Source organism: Dendrobates tinctorius, unplaced genomic scaffold (genome assembly GCF_039654945.1).
Source record: "Dendrobates tinctorius isolate UK_male_01 unplaced genomic scaffold, ASM3965494v1 ptg000143l, whole genome shotgun sequence".
Taxonomy (NCBI): Eukaryota; Metazoa; Chordata; class Amphibia; order Anura; family Dendrobatidae; genus Dendrobates; species Dendrobates tinctorius.
Window position 1 is genome coordinate 6,624,861 of NW_027361810.1, and position 15,090 is coordinate 6,639,950.

Sequence of the window (15,090 nt, forward strand, 5' to 3'; positions counted from 1 at the left end):
TGGATCGGGACAGGATGTCGGCTTTCCTGGCTGAAACCGTCCCTGAGCCAGGGGGTGATCCCTCTCTTGGTGTTTTGGCAGAAGAAATCAGGGAAGAGGAAGTGAGACTGGCCATTGATGGGCTTCGGCCCAAGAAATCGCCAGGTCCGGATGGCTTAACATCCGAGTTCTATAAGACTTTTAGGGACTCCTTGGTCCCCCTCTTGACAGGGGTATTCAATGAGTGTCTCTCCTCGGGCACTCTTCCCGACTCAATGAGGAAGTCAGCCCTCATTATTCTGTCAAAGGGTAAGGATCCGTCCCGTATCGAGAATTGGCGTCCCATAGCGCTTCTCGATACGGACCGGAAGGTTCTGGCCAGGGTGCTGTTTAATCGGCTGGTGAAGTTTGCACCCCGGCTCCTGTCAGGGGCCCAGCATTGCTCTGTTCCAGGCCGCAGTACTTTTAGTGCTGTGCTCGGTGTCCGAGAGGCAGTGGAGCAGGGTAGGGCAGGTCACTGGAAGGGGTACTTGCTGTCATTAGATCAAGCGAAAGCCTTTGACCGGGTCAACCACGAGTACCTCTGGTCCGTTCTTTTGAGGTATGGTCTGCCTGGGAGGTTTGTAAAATGGTTAGAGATCTTGTACCAAGGGGCTGAGACTTTTCCGCTGGTGAACGGTTGGTCAGGTCGCCCTTTTGAGGTGGGTTCTGGGGTCCGTCAGGGCTGTCCGCTGAGCCCGCTTTTATACGTGTTTGCGATCGATCCCTTCCTAAGGAGGGTAGATCGTGGAACGTTGGCGGGAGTCGGGATGGACCAGGCGGGCTCTGGGTCCTCTCTGAGGGTGGTGGCGTATGCTGATGATGTTTCCCTTTTCGTGTCCTCGAGAGGGGAGGCGGATTGGGTCATGTCGGAGGTAGTGCGCTACTCGGAGGCATCCGGGTCCATGATCAACCGGGATAAGTGTGAAAGTCTCTGGCTGGGAGGGGGAGATCCTAGGTTTGATCTCCCGGACACCCTTCCAGGGCCCCAGGCCACCGCCAAAATTCTAGGCATCGAATTTGGCCCCGGGGATTACCCCCAGCAAAATTGGGAGGGCAGACTTAAGATCGCCGCCCAAAAGGTGGACCAATGGAAGGGTTGGTCTTTAACCCTGAGGGAAAGGGTTGCCCTGGCTAAAGGCTTTCTGCTACCTTTATTAATATACCTGGGCAGTGTGTGCATCTTGCCGGAACCTCTCTGGACACGGGTCTATAGCCTGTTCTTCCAATTGTTATGGGGGAATAGGCTTAACCTAATCAAGAGGGAGGTTACATACCGTACGAGGAGACTAGGCGGGTTGGGTATGGTCAACCCGGTGGTGTTTCTAGTAAACACCTTTCTTAAGACTAACATCTCCAACCTCTGGCTAGAGAGGCCTCCTCCGTGGGTAGTCTCCTGCAAGGGTTGGCTTTGGCCTTTCTTCCAGGAATGGGAGACAGGAGGGCAGGTGAAGGACCTACGCACACCTCATGGGCATCTCCCGGCTTACGCTACCCCGGTTCTGAAGGTGATCCGCCGGTGGGGTCTGGGAATGTGGGAAATCAGGACCATGTCGAGGCAATGCCTTGACAGGAGGGTCCTGTTGACCCATTTCCAGAAGCCCCTGGCCCTTAAGGATTGCCCAGGCCGGGATCTGGAGGTCGGGCTGGGGCTTTTAAATTCTAAGCGGATCCCCATGAAGTTTTGGGACTTGACCTGGCGTTGCTTCCACGGGAGGCTGTATGTAAAGGATAACTTGAAGTGCAGGAAATCCGATGATCGGGGTTGTCCCCGTGAGGAGTGTGGCGACGTGCTGGAAAGCATGGAGCACTTCCTGCTTCAGTGTCCCTTTAATGCAGAGGTGTACAACAGGGTGGGTGCTTCCATACGCTGGCCGCGGCTGGCGTCCCTCTCCTACGCTGAGTGGGCCTATGGAGCGTTCAGATCCCTGGGTGGCCGGGACCCGTGCACTTTATTCCTAGTCAGTGTAGTGGTTAGGTTCTACACTTGGAATGCACGGTGCCTAGTTTCGACGCGGAAAAAAACCCTCCCAAGGGATGAGGTGGTAGGAAACATCTTGGGTGACCTGGTGAAGGTCCGTTCTTTGGAGTTCGAAAGGTTGGGTGTGAGGAAGGCCTCTTGGCTTTGGAGAGGCCTCTCCTTTTAAAAACGCACTCAAGGGAGGGCTAGCTCCGTGTGAATGAGGGTAGGGATAGCATAAGTTTCACTGGGTGTGTTAGGGACAGAAGTAGGGGCAGATAGGGACAGGGAGGGACAGGCACTGAGGGACAGATAGAGAGTTAGTTATGTTAAGTTAGGTGGAGTAGGGACAGGAAGGGACAGATAGGGACAGTTTCTTTAGGGACAGAAGCAGGGACAGTCTTAGTTGTTAAGGGACAGGGTGAATGAGTTAGTGAGGGACGGGGCCTCGAGAACTCCTTTTCCTGGTGGTGGGCTAAAAGCATGCCACTCTAGTCTTTTGTTTTGGAAACATAGAGCATTAATGGATATTGGGCTTGCAGGCACTGAACTTGGGCCTGTAAGAAACGTTTTGAAGGGTATGGTGTATTTAGTAATTATATTTAATTGGTGTTATATTGTATTATGTATTGTATTGTATGCTATTATGTGTTGTGTATGTGTTATTTTCTTTTAGTTAGAGGGCATGGGAGGGTATAGTGAGGTTGGGAGGGGGGTGAATGGGGGAGGTGAGAATGGAAAAATCAAAGGACCCCAAGTCAAGGGAAGTGGCAAGTTGAGATATACCATGGACCATGGAGGAAGAAGGCATGCTGGAGCACATCGGAGGCAAATGGTGGAGGGGTTTTTTTTTTTTTTTTTCTTGAGGGGCATAAAACTTTCGTGCTCCTCAAGTAGATGTGATAGGCCACGAACTGTTATGGACCTTGTGGAGTGATAGGCCATGGACATATATGGACCTGTGGTGAGGAAAAAAGGTGGGGGGGGGAAAATTAAATAAAAAAAAAAAAAAATTATAAAAAAAAAAATATATAATAAAAAAAAAAAAAAAAAAAAAAAAAAAAGGATAGGGGTGGTAAGCTCGGTGGTGGTTCTTTTTGCCAAGTTAATGGCTAAAGCTAGTTTTGAGGCAGTATGGGCCGGAAGAATTTCTTTAGTTATTTGTATATAGGTATGGGTGGGAAACGTGAATGGGGCGTGAACGGGTATGCATGAGGATGAATGGATTATATCTGGGGTTTTTTATTTTTTAAATTGTATAGTGTTGGTGGAGAGTTCCTGCTGGGGGCCTTCCAAGCTGGAAAGCTTGAGGACCACAAAGGACATTGCAAGTTTTGCACAGGCGTTGTATGTTTCTGTATGGTTTTGTCTTGTTTTTTAGTTCTGGAATGTTGTTTTTGTCTGTCTTATGTATTATGTATTGTGTTTTTGATATTTTTATAATAAAAGAGATACAGGATGTAACTCAGGATCAGTAATGTCTGTACACAGTGACTGCACCAGCAGCATACTGAGTGCAGCTCTGGACACGCCCAGGAAGAGGAGGAGCGTCTGTGCTGAGCGTCTGCAGGCTGGGGTTTTGCTAAGCTCCTGGGAAGGGAGGTTTTTTTTCCTGCAAGGACTTTCCATCTGCCCCCTTCCCAGGAAAGAGGACTCTCCCTGGGACTGAGCGCCGGGGCTGTGCCCCTGGCTCCCACCCTCCGGCAAGCCAGCTGGGGGTGGGGGGCCTCATCCACCACAAGGAGGCCCAAGGCACAGCCAGCAAGTCCCAGGGATGGGGAAAAAGCGGACCCCAGGGGGCCGCAAGGCTCCAGGGTCCGGGACCCCCGAAGTGAAGGCTGTGGCGGGCCCTTCCCCCGGAGCAGCAGCCGGCAGAGGTGAGGCGGGGCCCCCCCTTAACATCTGGGGCTCCAAGGTTGCGGGAGAGCCAGCTACCACCTACGCCTCCCGCATTCATGCCCACCTCTCCGAGTACGAGGAGGCCGGCAAGCAGCTCAGGAGACTCCGGGGGGAGTTGGAGGGAGCCCGGGTCATCAGTAAAAACAGGCTCCCTGCCTCAAAGAGAGCGGAGGTCACCGCCACGGTCAAGCAGCTGAAAGGGGAGATTCGGGCCCTGGAGGACCGGCGAAGTACCATCATGGCCGGCAGCGGCCCCTTCCAGGAGAAGCTGCAGAACGAGGACCGGTTCAGGGCCATGGCCGGTGGGTCTCCTGGGGGGTCAGGAGTCCCCACCCAGGTGGAGGAAAGCGAGGAGGAGGAAGAGCAAGATGGCGCCCACACCACATCCGGGCCACCTCCACCTGAAGACCTGGCGGACACCAGCGTGAGCCAGGTAACATACAGTGGGATAGCCCCCGAGCAGGTGGCCCTCCCGCTGGACTCCAGTAACGCGGAGGAAAGCGGGAGCGAGGGGGAGGATGGAGGGAGCGGGAGTAGTTCTGAGGGGGGCTGCCTCATCCTTAAACAAGTACGGCAGACTGAATCCCCAGCACGGTTTGGCACGCTGTTGTTTGGGTATGAAGTCTGCCCAGAGGATGAGGCAACCGGGAGGAGGAGAAACAGGAGGCGCAGGCGTAAGGCCTCTGAAGGCGTGGAGGAACAACTGGTATTTGCTCCTCTTCCCGGGGCCCCTCTGTCCCGCTGTGTGGAACCCGCTACCCACCCCGGCTCGGGCCCTGTGGTGGGTCCGCAGCGAGGGAGCGGGGAGAGAGATGACTGTTGTGACCTGACTGTCGCATCTGGTGACAGTTCAGACCAGGGCAGCGACATGGAGGTCGGTGCTGGTTGTGGTGGTGGTGTCCAGGCTCAGCCCTCGGTGGCAGGGGGGGCTGGCCTGGCACCAGGTAAAGTTGGTACAGCCAGGGCCGCACCTCCGGCGGCGAGTGCTGGGGCTTCTGGACCCCCCACGTACGGATCCGCTAAGTCTGCATCGCTAATGGGGGTCCAGAAGCCTAGGAAGGGCGAACAGAACATCAAGCAGCAGCTGAGGCGGTGCAAAGTGCTGGTCGCTCCCATGTCAGCGCCTGTGGTGAGAGCGGGGTCTCCGGCACGTCGACCCAAAAAGGGGTCCGTGCAAGGGGCTCCGCCGCCGCTGGGCGACGAGGGGGAGTGGCCGGCCTTGCCTGTCTCAAGTGGTGGGCATAGGGTGGCGGCGGTGGTCCGTGAGGGGGGCGTGGCCTCCCCGAGTGTTGCCCGGCCTGCAAAGGCTGTGGCGTGCGGGGGGGGGCATGTCCTCCTCGGCCGTCGTCCCACCCGCTGCGTCTGCGTCGCCCAGGGGGGCGTGGCCTCACAAGGGGTCGCTGCTCTGCCCATGGTGGCTGTGACTGGCGGGGGGGCGTGGCCTCAGCGGTCGCGGCTCCGCCCGCTGTGCTCGCGTCACCCGGGGGGCCGTGGCCTCGCAGGGGGCCGCGGCTCTGCCTGGGGTGGCTGCGACCGGTGGGGGGGCGTGGCCGCTGCGGGCCCGCTGCCCTCTGTCCCACCCACCCTTCCAAGTAATGCTGTGCTGCCCCCAAAAGCTGGCAGAGAGTTGTCGGGGTCCCCGGCCCACCTACCTTCATCTGGGGGTGCGGGGACTCTGGCGCTCCCTCGCAAGCCGGCGGCAGGGGTGAAGAAAAGTGCAGGGCAGGGAGTGGTGCCAGTGGCCGTCCCTGCCCAGAGCAAGGAAACCTTAGAAAAAGGAAAAAAAATGGAGCTGAAACCAGGAGCTGCTGTTGCTCCTAGGCCCAGCCAGGGCAGAGTGCATGATGTCATCTGCACTGAGGCATTTAAAGGGGCAGCAGCGCTCCTGGACAGGAGCTGGAGTAGCTCCCAGCAAGAGAGCTCAGGGCCCCCAGCAGGCAAAGAGAGGAACTGCACTAGTTCAGGAAATGTAAATAATGTAAATAATGTAAATATTGTTGCTATGAACACCAATTGTGCGAGTGAGAGTGAGTACGAAAGCGGAGTGGACATATTTGAGGAGATGTTTGCTGAAGTGAATGGTGATATGAGTGACATGGATGAGGGAGAGAGTGCTACTGTGAATGTGGGTGACTGTGCTGGAGTGAATGCTGGGGTGAATGCAAATAATAAAAGAGTGACTGGGAGGACGAATGAGGGTGCTGGCACAAGTGGTGGTAGTGGTGGGAGGGCTGGCCCGTCTGCCCCTCCGGCCGCGAGACCTCAACGCAATTATGCGGGGGCCACGGCTGGGGGTCGGGGTGGTCCTGGGGGGGTCTCCTCGCCTCCGGGCTCCAGGGACGGCGTTTCGCACCGCCGTTTCCTGGAGGCTCTCAAAAGGGGAGAAAGGTCGATAGTGGTAGAGGGGAGGACAGTGGACTTGTCTTTCTGGATAGAGAGACACGGCCTTGCCGCCTTCCAAAATCAAAGGGAGGGAGGGACTGTTTGGTCTCTCCCCACAGCCGGGCAGGGGCCGCCAAGAAGGAATGTGGTCCGTCTTAGGTGGGGGGGCAGTGAAGCTTGTCCACCTAGGAGCAAGGTGGTGGAGCTCCTCCTTAGGATGGGCTTTGGGGCAAATGACATCTTTGCCCTGATACATCCTTCGGCATCCCGTTTCTTCGACGTCAGCTTCGTGCGGCCAGAGGGGCTTGAGCTCTTCTGGTCGAATTACGAGCTGGTGCGAGAAGAGCCCGGATGGCGAGACTTCGTGGCTCAAGCGGTGTCTCGCCAAAATTCCGTCAAGCGAGTGACCGTGGTTACATGTAACGAGTCACTCGCAGGCGTGGACATCATGACGTGGCTTTCCCGTTACGGGGAGGTCACCGAGGTCCCAAAAAAGAACAGGGACGAATTCGGCATCTGGTCGGGAGGCTGGACCTTTATGGTTAAATTGAAGGTTTCCGGCGGCACGGTCACCCACATCCCTTCCTCGGCATTCCTGGGAAGGGACAGGATCCTGGTCTTCTACCAGGGGCAACCGAAGGTCTGCCACAAGTGCGGCGACCCCACCCACTTCAGCGCCAACTGCAAGGTGCAGAAGTGCACGTTGTGTGGTGGGGTAGGTCACCTGGCCGCCTTGTGTAAGGATATTCGGTGCCACCTGTGTGGTGACCTAGGTCACCCTCTCAGCCGCTGCCCTCACTCTTTCTCTAATGCCGCCGCAGGCCCGGTGGGGGGAGACCGTGGGGGGGCAACCCCCGGTGGCACTTCTTCTGCTGTGACAGGTGGTGGCGGAGGAGGAAGGGCTGAGGGGCCAGTGAGGAAGGGCAATGCTGCAAGGGGCCCCGCGTACCAGCGGAGGCAGGAAAAGCGTCAGGGAGGTAGGGGACAGGTGGAGCCTCGGGCAACTGGGGTGATGCCTGCTCCTCCCTCCAGGCCCGTGGCCAAAGCCTCTGAGGCCCTGGGGGAGAGAGCGGTGAGTGAGGAGATCAGGAGGATGGAGAGAGAGGAGAAAGCGGCTGACTCAGACGACTCCTCTCGTTATGAAAGTGTCGACGAGGATGTCAGAGAGCAGCCTACAGCATCAGGTGGCAAAACCAGGCGTGCCAAGCGCAAAACGGGGGGAAGAAAGCTGACAAGCCTTCAAAGTCTCCCCCGCCCCCGATCACCAGGGTGCACATGGAAGGGCCCGCTGACCCCCCTCTGATCAGACTCTCCAACCAGTTCAGCGCCCTCGGAGGTTCAGATGATGAGCCGCCAGACGAGGGTGCTGGGCCGGGGGCAACACCGGAGGGTCCTTCAGGGGATGGCGGAGTCCGTCCCTCAGGGGGCACTGTTCCTCCTGAGGGGGGGACAGACCTGGAACCCGGGGGCGAGGACACCGGGGGGGGTGGGATGGACACGTCGGGAGCTTCCCTGAAAAGGAAGGTGTCTGACCCCTCCCCAGGTGGAGGTGATAGCGGGGCAGGGAAGAAACTGGCCATCCAGCTCGATCACCCATGATGGCTGAACTCGCCCCGTTGACGCTGGCGTCCATTAATGTCGCCAGCATTAAGTCAGATGCGGCTCGCTTCACGGCCTTTGATTTTTTCTCCCGGATTGAGGCAGAAATTTTATTCTTGGAAGAGACCAGACTAACAGACATGGGGGCCATCTATAAAGCACGGAGGGAGTGGAGGTGCGGGCCCTCATACTGGTCCCTTGCGGCCGAGCCGTATAGCAGGGTGGCAGTCCTTTTTAAGACTGCAGCTGTTGAATGCCGACGGGTTACTGAGTTGGAAATGGGGAGGTGCCTGATCCTAGATGTCTTCATGAGGGGACAAGAGCTCCGGCTCATCAACATCTACGGCCCACAATCCAAGTGGGACCGCAAATGTCTCTTCCTGAGGATCAAGCCCTTTCTTTTTACGAGCCGGCAGGTGGTCTTCGGTGGGGACTTTAACACCATTACGAGGTCCCGTGACCGGGGGGGTCCCGGAGATCGCCTGGCTTATGACAGCGTCGCGTTGAATAGCATAGCCAGTGAAGCTCGCCTGGTGGATGTCCACATCCGGCACACCCCAGGTCACGGGGGTTTCACCTACCATAGGGGTAGCAGTAGGTCTAGAATAGACAGGTTTTTTTTGAAGGAGGACGCCATCTTTTCTGCTGTGTCCGCCGTTGAGGTGGAGTTCTCCGATCACTGTCTAATTTTCTTTTCTCTGAATGTTGCAGAGACTCATCGGATGGGAAGAGGGCTGTGGAAGCTCAATTCGTCCCTGCTGGAAGAAGCGGAGGTGAGACAATCCTTCGAGGATTTTCTTCAGAGCCAGGTACCGCTGTTGGATCTCTGTAGTAGTAAGTCAGAGTGGTGGGAGATCTTCAAAAAGCGGGTGGCGGGGTTCTTCCGTCAGCTCTCGAGCCTCAGGAGTCTGAACAGGCACCGCTTGTACCAGGCCCTGGGGAGGAAACTCGAGCAGCTTGTCTCGACTGGAGGTGACCGTGAGGAAATCTCCAGAGTGAAATCTTTACTTAAGAGGTGTCAGTATGATAGACACACATCTTTAGTTTTTGAGAGGGACTTCGGGAAGTACCGCTCGCCCGACCCTTACAGAAACTGTAAGATGTCAGTGAATTATAAGATGGTGACAGGACTGATCGACAGTACGGGGTCCCTGAACAGATCCAAATCAGGGATCCTGGAGGTGGTCAGATCCTTCTACTCACACCTCTTGGAAAAGAAGGATCTGGATCGGGACAGGATGTCGGCTTTCCTGGCTGAAACCATCCCTGAGCCAGGGGGTGATCCCTCTCTTGGTGTTTTGGCAGAAGAAATCAGGGAAGAGGAAGTGAGACTGGCCATTGATGGGCTTCGGCCCAAGAAATCGCCAGGTTCGGATGGCTTAACATCCGAGTTCTATAAGACTTTTAGGGACTCCTTGGTCCCCCTCTTGACAGGGGTATTTAATGAGTGTCTCTCCTCGGGCACTGAGGAAGTCAGCCCTCATTATTCTGTCAAAGGGTAAGGATCCGTCCCGTATTGAGAATTGGCGTCCCATAGCGCTTCTCGATACGGACCGGAAGGTTCTGGCCAAGGTGCTGTTTAATCGGCTGGTGAAGTTTGCACCCCGGCTCCTTTCAGGGGCCCAGCATTGCTCTGTTCCAGGCCGCAGTACTTTTAGTGCTGTGCTCGGTGTCCGAGAGGCAGTGGAGCAGGGTAGGGCAGGTCACTGGAAGGGGTACCTGCTGTCATTAGATCAAGCGAAAGCTTTTGACCGGGTCAACCACGAGTACCTCTGGTCCGTCCTTTTGAGGTAGGAACTGCACTGGTTCGGGAAATGTAAAAAATGTAAATAATGTTGCTATGTTCACCAATTGTGCGAGTGAGAGTGAGTACGAAAGTGGAGTGGACATATTTGAGGAGATGTTTGCTGAAGTGAATGGTGATATGAGTGACATGGATGAGGGAGTGAGTGCTACTGTGAATGTGGGTGAGTGTGCTGGAGTGAATGCTGGGGTGAATGCAAATAATAAGAGTGAATGGGAGAGTGAGTGGGAGGACGAATGAGGGTGCTGGCACAAGTGGTGGTAGTGGTGGGAGGGCTGGCCCGTCTGCCCCCCTGGCCGCAAGACCCCAACATAGTTATGCGGGGGCCGCGGCTGGGGGTCGGGGTGGTCCTCGGGGTGGTCCTGGGGGGGTCTCCTCGCCTCCGGGCTCCAGGGACGGCGCTTTGCACCACCGTTTCCTGGAGGCCCTCAAAAAAGGAGAAAGGTCGATAGTGGTAGAGGGGAGGACAGTGGACTTGTCTTTCTGGATAGAGAGACACGGCCTTGCTGCCTTCCAAAACCAAAGGGAGGGAGGGACTGTTTGGTCTCTCCCCACAGCCGGGCAGGGGCCGCAAAGGAGGAACGTGGTCCGTCTTAGGTGGGGGGGCAGTGAAGCTTGTCCACATAGGAGCAAGGTGGTGGAGCTCCTCCTTAAGATGGGCTTTGGGGCGAATGACGTCTTTGCCCTGATACATCCTTCGGCGTCCCGCTTCTTCGACGTCAGCTTTGTGCGGCCAGAGGGGCTTGAGCTCTTCTGGTCTAACTATGAGCTGGTGCAGGAAGAGCCCGGATGGCGAGACTTCGTTGCGCAAGCGGTGTCTCGCCAAAATTCCATCAAGCGAGTGACCGTGGTCACTTGTAACGAGTCACTTGCCGGCGTGGACATTATGACGTGGCTTTCCCGATACGGGGAAGTCACCGAGGTCCCCAAAAAGAACAGGGACGAATTCGGCATCTGGTCGGGGGGCTGGACCTTCATGGTTAAACTGAAGGTTTCCGGCGGCACGGTCACCCACATCCCTTCCTCGGCGTTCCTGGGAAGGGACAGGATCCTGGTCTTCTACCAGGGGCAACCGAAGGTCTGCCACAAGTGCGGCGACCCCACTCACTTCAGCGCTAGCTGCAAGGTACAGAAATGTGCCTTGTGTGGTGGGGTAGGTCATCTGGCCGCCTCGTGTAAAGACATTCGGTGTCACTTGTGTGGTGACCTAGGTCACCCTCTCAGCCGCTGCCCTCGCTCCTTTTCTAATGCCGCTGCAGTCCCGGCGGGAGGAGTCCGTGAGGGAGAAACCTCTGGCGGCGCTCCTGCAGCTGTGGCAGGTGGTGGCGGAGGCGAAGGGGCTGAGGGACCGGTGAGGAAGGGCAATGCCAAGGTGAGGGGCCCCGCGTATGTGCGGAGGCAAGAAAAACGCCATGGGGGTGGGGGGCAGGTGAAGTCTCGGGCAACCGGGTCGATGCCTGCTCCTCCCTCCAGGCCCGTGGCAAAAGCCTCTGCGGTCCTGAGGGAGAGTGTGGTGAGAGAGGAGATCAGGAGGATGGAGAGGGAGGATAAAGCGGCTGACTCGGACGGGTCCTCACAGTATGAAAGTGTTGATGAGGAGGTCCAGGAGCAGCCTACAGCAGCGGGTGGCAAAAGTAAACGTGCCAATCGTAACAAATCGGGGGGGAAGAAGGCTGGCAAGCCTTCAAAATCTCCCCCGCCCCCGACCACCAGGGTGCGCACGGAAGGGCCCGCTGACCCCCCTCTGATTGATCTCTCCAACCGGTTCAGCGTCCTCGGAGGCTCGGATGATGGGCCGCAAGACGAGAATGCTGGGCCGGGGGTACCACCGGAGGGTCCTTCGGGGGATGGTGGGGTCCGTCCCTCAGGGGGCAGTGTTCCTCCTGGGGGGGGACAGACCTGGAACCCGGGGGCGAGGACACCGGGGGGGGGTGGGATGGACACAACGGGAGCTTCCCTGAAAAGGAAGGTGTCCGACCCCTCCCCAGGTGGAGGTGATAGCAGTGGTAAGAAGTTGGCCATCCAACTTGATCACCCATGATGGCGGAACTCGCCCCGTTGACGCTGGCATCTATTAATGTTGCCAGCATAAAGTCAGATGCGGCTCGCTTCACGGCCTTTGATTTTTTTCTCCCGGATTGAGGCAGAAATTTTATTCTTGCAAGAGACCAGACTAACAGACATGGGGGCCATCTATAAAGCATGGAGGGAGTGGAGGTGCGGGCCCTCATACTGGTCTCTTGCGGCCGAGCCGTATAGCGGGGTGGCAGTCCTTTTTAAGACTGCAGCTGTTGAATGCCGACGGGTTACTGAGTTGGAAATGGGGAGGTGCCTGATCCTAGATGTCTTCATGAGGGGACAAGAGCTCCGGCTCATCAACATCTACGGCCCGCAGTCCAAGTGGGACCGCAAATGTCTCTTCCTGAGGATCAAGCCCTTTCTTTTTACGAGCCGGCAGGTGGTCTTCGGTGGGGACTTCAACACCATTACGAGGTCCCGTGACCGGGGGGGTCCCGGAGATCGCCTGGCTTATGATAGCGTCACGTTGAAGCTCGCCTGGTGGATGTCCACATCCGGCACACCCCAGGTCACGGAGGTTTCACCTACCATAGGGGTAGCTGTAGGTCTAGAATAGACAGGTTTTTTTTGAAGGAGGACGCCATCTTTTCTGCTGTGTCCGCCGTTGAGGTGGAGTTCTCCGATCACTGTCTAATTTTCTTTTCTCTGAATGTTGCAGAGACTCATCGGATGGGAAGAGGGCTGTGGAAGCTCAATTCGTCCCTGCTGGAAGAAGCGGAGGCGAGACAATCCTTCGAGGATTTTCTTCAGAGCCAGGTACCGCTGTTGGATCTCTGTAGTAGTAAGTCAGAGTGGTGGGAGATCTTCAAAAAGCGGGTGGCGGGGTTCTTCCGTCAGCTCTCGAGCCTCAGGAGTCTGAACAGGCACCGCTTGTACCAGGCCCTGGGGAGGAAACTCGAGCAGCTTGTCTCGACTGGAGGTGACCGTGAGGAAATCTCCAGAGTGAAATCTTTGCTCAAGAGGTGTCAGTATGATAGACACACATCTTTAGTTTTTGAGAGGGACTTCGGGAAGTACCGCTCACCCGACCCTTACAGAAACTGTAAGATGTCAGTGAATTGTAAGATGGTGACAGGACTGATCGACAGTACGGGGTCCCTGAACAGATCCAAATCAGGGATCCTGGAGGTGGTCAGATCCTTCTACTCACACCTCTTGGAAAAGAAGGATCTGGATCGGGACAGGATGTCGGCTTTCCTGGCTGAAACCGTCCCTGAGCCAGGGGGTGATCCCTCTCTTGGTGTTTTGGCAGAGGAAATCAGGGAAGAGGAAGTGAGACTGGCCATTGATGGGCTTCGGCCCAAGAAATCGCCAGGTCCGGATGGCTTAACATCCGAGTTCTATAAGACTTTTTTTGGGACTCCTTGGTCCCCCTCTTGACAGGGGTATTTAATGAGTGTCTCTCCTCGGGCACTCTTCCCGACTCAATGAGGAAGTCAGCCCTCATTATTCTGTCAAAGGGTAAGGATCTGTCCCGTATCGAGAATTGGCGTCCCATAGCGCTTCTCGATACGGACCGGAAGGTTCTGGCCAAGGTGCTGTTTAATCGGCTGGTGAAGTTTGCACCCCGGCTCCTTTCAGGGGCCCAGCATTGCTCTGTTCCGGGCCGCAGTACTTTTATTGCTGTGCTCGGTGTCCGAGAGGCAGTGGAGCAGGGTAGGGCAGGTCACTGGAGGGGGTACTTGCTGTCATTAGATCAAGCGAAAGCCTTTGACCGGGTCAACCACGAGTACCTCTGGTCTGTCCTTTTGAGGTATGGTCTGCCTGGGAGGTTTGTAAAATGGTTAGAGATCTTGTACCAAGGGGCTGAGACTTTTCCGCTGGTGAATGGTTGGTCAGGTCGCCCTTTTGAGGTGGGTTCTGGGGTCCGTCAGGGCTGTCCGCTGAGCCCACTTTTATACGTGTTCGCGATCGATCCCTTCCTAAGGAGGGTAGATCGTGGACCGTTGGCGGGAGTCGGGATGGACCAGGCGGGCTCTGGGTCCTCTCTGAGGGTGGTGGCGTATGCCGATGATGTTTCCCTTTTTGTGTCCTCGAGAAGGGAGGCGGATTGGGTCATGTCGGAGGTAGTGCGCTACTCGGAGGCATCCGGGTCCATGATCAACCGGGATAAGTGTGAAAGTCTCTGGCTGGGAGGGGGAGATCCCAGGTTTGATCTCCCGGACACCCTTCCAGGGCCCCAGGCCACCGCCAAAATTCTAGGCATCGAATTTGGCCCCGGGGATTACCCCCAGCAAAATTGGGAGGGCAGACTTAAGATCGCCGCCCAAAAGGTGGACCAATGGAAGGGTTGGTCTTTAACCCTGAGGGAAAGGGTTGCCCTGGCTAAAGGCTTTCTGCTACCTTTATTAATATACCTGGGCAGTGTGTGCATCTTGCCGGAACCTCTCTGGACACGGGTCTATAGCCTGTTCTTCCAATTGTTATGGGGGAATAGGCTTAACCTAATCAAGAGGGAGGTTACATACCGTACGAGGAGACTAGGCGGGTTGGGTATGGTCAACCCGATGATGTTTCTAGTAAACACCTTTCTTAAGACTAACATCTCCAACCTCTGGCTAGAGAGGGCTCCTCCGTGGGTAGTCTCCTGAAAGGGTTGGCTTCGGCCTTTCTTCCAGGAATGGGAGACAGGAGGGCAGGTGAAGGACCTACGCACACCTCATGGGCATCTCCCGGCTTACGCTACCCCGGTTCTGAAGGTGATCCGCCGGTGGGGTCTGGGAATGTGGGAAATCAGGACCATGTCGAGGCAGTGCCTTGACAGGAGGGTCCTGTTGACCCATTTCCAGAAGCCCCTGGCCCTTAAAGATTGCCCAGGCCGGGATCTGGAGGTCAGGCTGGGGCTTTTAAATTCTAAGCGGATCCCCATGAAGTTTTGGGACTTGACCTGGCGCTGCTTCCATGGGAGGCTGTATGTAAAGGATAACTTGAAGTGCAGGAAATCCGATGATCGGGGTTGTCCCCGTGAGGAGTGTGGCGACGTGCTGGAAAGCATGGAGCACTTCCTGCTTCATTGTCCCTTTAATGCAGAGGTTTACAACAGGGTGGGTGCTTCCATACGTTGGCCGCGGCTGGCGTCCCTCTCCTACGCTGAGTGGGCCTATGGAGCGTTCAAATCCCTGGGTGGCCGGGACCCGTGCACTTTATTCCTAGTCAGTGTAGTGGTTAGGTTCTACACTTGGAATGCACGGTGCCTAGTTTCGACGCGGAAAAAACCCTCCCGAGGGATGAGGTGGTAGGAAACATCTTGGGTGACCTGGTGAAGGTCCGTTCTTTGGAGTTCGAAAGGTTGGGTGTGAGGAAGGCCTCTTGGCTTTGGAGGGGCCTCTCCTTTTAGAAATGCACTCAA